This window comes from Anopheles marshallii (assembly GCF_943734725.1).
Source record: "Anopheles marshallii chromosome X unlocalized genomic scaffold, idAnoMarsDA_429_01 X_unloc_80, whole genome shotgun sequence".
Lineage (NCBI taxonomy): Eukaryota > Metazoa > Arthropoda > Insecta > Diptera > Culicidae > Anopheles > Anopheles marshallii.
Genome location: NW_026525932.1, coordinates 57501 through 62500, shown reverse-complemented (window position 1 = coordinate 62500; position 5000 = coordinate 57501).

Below are 5000 nucleotides of genomic sequence, written 5' to 3'. Positions count from 1 at the left end.
AGCAAACCAACCAAGATAATCTAACAGGCCAAGATTGGTTGGAGACTTCAAAATTTTGCTAAGTCCATGGCCACCATAAGCCATTTCTATCAAGAAGGCCATGGACAGTGCTTAGCAACCACGAAAGCTTCCAAGAGTTGAAACATTGCCTATCAAGTAGGCCGTACCAGCCCATAGCAACCCAACCAAGATACTCTAACAGGCCAAGATTGGATCTCAAAATGTTGCTAAGTCCATGGCCACGATAAGCCATTTCTATCAAGAAGGCCATGGACAGTTCTAAACAACCACGAAAGCTTCCAAGAGTTGAAACATTGCCTATCAAGTAGGCCGTAGCAGCCCATAGCAACCCAACCAAGATACTCTAACAGGCCAAGATTGGTTGGAGATTTCAAAATTTTGCTAAGTCCATGGCCACCATAAGCCATTTCTATCAAGAAGGCCATGGACAGTGCTTAGCAACCACGAAAGCTTCCAAGAGTTGAAACATTGCCTATCAAGTAGGCCGTAGCAGCCCATAGCAACCCAACCAAGATACTCTAACAGGCCAAGATTGGTTGGAGATTTCAAAATTTGGCTAAGTCCATGGCCACCATAAGCCATTTCTACCAAGAAGGCCATGGACAGTGCTTAGCAACCACGAAAGCTTCCAAGAGTTGAAACATTGCCTATCAAGTAGGCCGTACCAGCCCATAGCAACCCAACCAAGATAATCTAACAGGCCAAGATTGGTTGGAGATTTCAAAATTTGGCTAAGTCCAGATTTTTTTACCCTTCGGGAAAACAACCCTAGTTCACCAAGTTGAACGCGAAAAACTGTCCATAGGATACGCACAAAACGTTTATTGAGTTGGTCACCATATGTGGAAATTATGGTGAAAATAAGCCAAGTTCCGGAGTTTTTAACTCACACGAAACCACGAAAAACTTTCATTAGGAAAACTTGGTTGGAGCACCCTACTGCAGAACACACCGACATGGACGAAAGGGTCGACTGGCCAAGAGAAAAAATTTTTGCGGGACCACTCAAAACATCATAGTTAGACCTAGCAAATGATGAAAAGTGAAACCCGCGATCGATTGGAGAAACCTTATTTTACACTGAAAAATTCCACATAAGGAAAATTTGTATGGAGCACCCTACTGCAGAGCACACCGACAGGGCCGGGAAGGAAGGCCCGGTCCAAGAAAAAATTTTTGCGGGACCACTCAAAACATCATAGTTAGACCTAGCAAATGATGAAAAGTGAAACCCGCGATCGATTGGAGAAACCTTATTTTACACTGAAAAATTCCACATAAGGAAAATTTGTATGGAGCACCCTACTGCAGAGCACACCGACAGGGCCGGGAAGGAAGGCCCGGTCCAAGAAAAAATTTTTGCGGGACCACTCAAAACATCATAGTTAGACCTAGCAAATGATGAAAAGTGAAACCCGCGATCGATTGGAGAAACCTTATTTTACACTGAAAAATTCCACATAAGGAAAATTTGTATGGAGCACCCTACTGCAGAGCACACCGACAGGGCCGGGAAGGAAGGCCCGGTCCAAGAAAAAATTTTTGCGGGACCACTCAAAACATCATAGTTAGACCTAGCAAATGATGAAAAGTGAAACCCGCGATCGATTGGAGAAACCTTATTTTACACTGAAAAATTCCACATAAGGAAAATTTGTATGGAGCACCCTACTGCAGAGCACACCGACAGGGCCGGGAAGGAAGGCCCGGTCCAAGAAAAAATTTTTGCGGGACCACTCAAAACATCATAGTTAGACCTAGCAAATGATGAAAAGTGAAACCCGCGATCGATTGGAGAAACCTTATTTTACACTGAAAAATTCCACATAAGGAAAATTTGTATGGAGCACCCTACTGCAGAGCACACCGACAGGGCCGGGAAGGAAGGCCCGGTCCAAGAAAAAATTTTTGCGGGACCACTCAAAACATCATAGTTAGACCTAGCAAATGATGAAAAGTGAAACCCGCGATCGATTGGAGAAACCTTATTTTACACTGAAAAATTCCACATAAGGAAAATTTGTATGGAGCACCCTACTGCAGAGCACACCGACAGGGCCGGGAAGGAAGGCCCGGTCCAAGAAAAAATTTTTGCGGGACCACTCAAAACATCATAGTTAGACCTAGCAAATGATGAAAAGTGAAACCCGCGATCGATTGGAGAAACCTTATTTTACACTGAAAAATTCCACATAAGGAAAATTTGTATGGAGCACCCTACTGCAGAGCACACCGACAGGGCCGGGAAGGAAGGCCCGGTCCAAGAAAAAATTTTTGCGGGACCACTCAAAACATCATAGTTAGACCTAGCAAATGATGAAAAGTGAAACCCGCGATCGATTGGAGAAACCTTATTTTACACTGAAAAATTCCACATAAGGAAAATTTGTATGGAGCACCCTACTGCAGAGCACACCGACAGGGCCGGGAAGGAAGGCCCGGTCCAAGAAAAAATTTTTGCGGGACCACTCAAAACATCATAGTTAGACCTAGCAAATGATGAAAAGTGAAACCCGCGATCGATTGGAGAAACCTTATTTTACACTGAAAAATTCCACATAAGGAAAATATGTATGGAGCACCCTACTGCAGAGCACACCGACAGGGCCGGGAAGGAAGGCCCGGTCCAAGAAAAAATTTTTGCGGGACCACTCAAAACATCATAGTTAGACCTAGCAAATGATGAAAAGTGAAACCCGCGATCGATTGGAGAAACCTTATTTTACACTGAAAAATTCCACATAAGGAAAATTTGTATGGAGCACCCTACTGCAGAGCACACCGACAGGGCCGGGAAGGAAGGCCCGGTCCAAGAAAAAATTTTTGCGGGACCACTCAAAACATCATAGTTAGACCTAGCAAATGATGAAAAGTGAAACCCGCGATCGATTGGAGAAACCTTATTTTACACTGAAAAATTCCACATAAGGAAAATTTGTATGGAGCACCCTACTGCAGAGCACACCGACAGGGCCGGGAAGGAAGGCCCGGTCCAAGAAAAAATTTTTGCGGGACCACTCAAAACATCATAGTTAGACCTAGCAAATGATGAAAAGTGAAACCCGCGATCGATTGGAGAAACCTTATTTTACACTGAAAAATTCCACATAAGGAAAATTTGTATGGAGCACCCTACTGCAGAGCACACCGACAGGGCCGGGAAGGAAGGCCCGGTCCAAGAAAAAATTTTTGCGGGACCACTCAAAACATCATAGTTAGACCTAGCAAATGATGAAAAGTGAAACCCGCGATCGATTGGAGAAACCTTATTTTACACTGAAAAATTCCACATAAGGAAAATTTGTATGGAGCACCCTACTGCAGAGCACACCGACAGGGCCGGGAAGGAAGGCCCGGTCCAAGAAAAAATTTTTGCGGGACCACTCAAAACATCATAGTTAGACCTAGCAAATGATGAAAAGTGAAACCCGCGATCGATTGGAGAAACCTTATTTTACACTGAAAAATTCCACATAAGGAAAATTTGTATGGAGCACCCTACTGCAGAGCACACCGACAGGGCCGGGAAGGAAGGCCCGGTCCAAGAAAAAATTTTTGCGGGACCACTCAAAACATCATAGTTAGACCTAGCAAATGATGAAAAGTGAAACCCGCGATCGATTGGAGAAACCTTATTTTACACTGAAAAATTCCACATAAGGAAAATTTGTATGGAGCACCCTACTGCAGAGCACACCGACAGGGCCGGGAAGGAAGGCCCGGTCCAAGAAAAAATTTTTGCGGGACCACTCAAAACATCATAGTTAGACCTAGCAAATGATGAAAAGTGAAACCCGCGATCGATTGGAGAAACCTTATTTTACACTGAAAAATTCCACATAAGGAAAATTTGTATGGAGCACCCTACTGCAGAGCACACCGACAGGGCCGGGAAGGAAGGCCCGGTCCAAGAAAAAATTTTTGCGGGACCACTCAAAACATCATAGTTAGACCTAGCAAATGATGAAAAGTGAAACCCGCGATCGATTGGAGAAACCTTATTTTACACTGAAAAATTTCACATAAGCAAAATTTGTATGGAGCACCCTACTGTGGTCACCATCGGTCGAGTTGGTCGAGACGGGCAAAAAATTTTTTTTTCCATATCGTCTCAAAACATGATTTATGGACCTTGTAAATGTTGAAAAGTGAAACAAAATCACTTTTGGAGCGATGAAAATTTTGTATGGGAGGTCCCTACCCGGAACAAATTTTACTAGTAAAGTCATCATTCCGCGACGAGAAATTTGAAAATGGTCAAATATGGTTAAGATGTCATGTTCATTCCCTACTATGGGGGACCAGGTCGTCACGAAAAAATTTTTTTCTCGACCTGGTCAAATGTGGTTCTGCGGCCGAGGTTAAACTAATATTGCATATTTTGGGCCAAAAACCCCCCTCTGCCAGATATTGTACCCGTTCAAGAGCAATAGCAGACCACATAAGTTGAGCTTTGAGGTATCTGAAAGTTGAATATAGAGCGAGGTTCTAAGCGAAGGGATAGCTTAACGTTGAGCATTGAACGCAAAAAAGCTTAGAGATAAGCTTAAGATACAAGGGTTGTGGTGCATGAGGCCGCTTAACGTTGAGCTTTGAACGCACATGGCTAGAACTAAGCTAAGAGATACCTATAGTGGTGCATGGAACTGCTCACAAGTTGAGCTTCGAGAAGTCCAAAGGCAAAATGTAGAGCGAGGTTCTAAGCGAAGGGATAGCTTAACGTTGAGCATTGAACGCAAAAAAGCTTAGAGATAAGCTTATTATATAAGGATTGTGGTGCAGGACACAGCTTAACGTTGAGCTTTGAACGCACATGGCTAGAACTAAGCTAAGAGATACGGGTAGTGGTGCATGGAACTGCTCACAAGTTGAGCTTCGAGAAGTCCAAAGGCAAAATATAGAGAGAGGTCCTAGCAGCCTAAAAAACTTCTAGGGCCGACAGCTCACAAGTTGAGTTTCGAACGCAATTAGGCTACCCT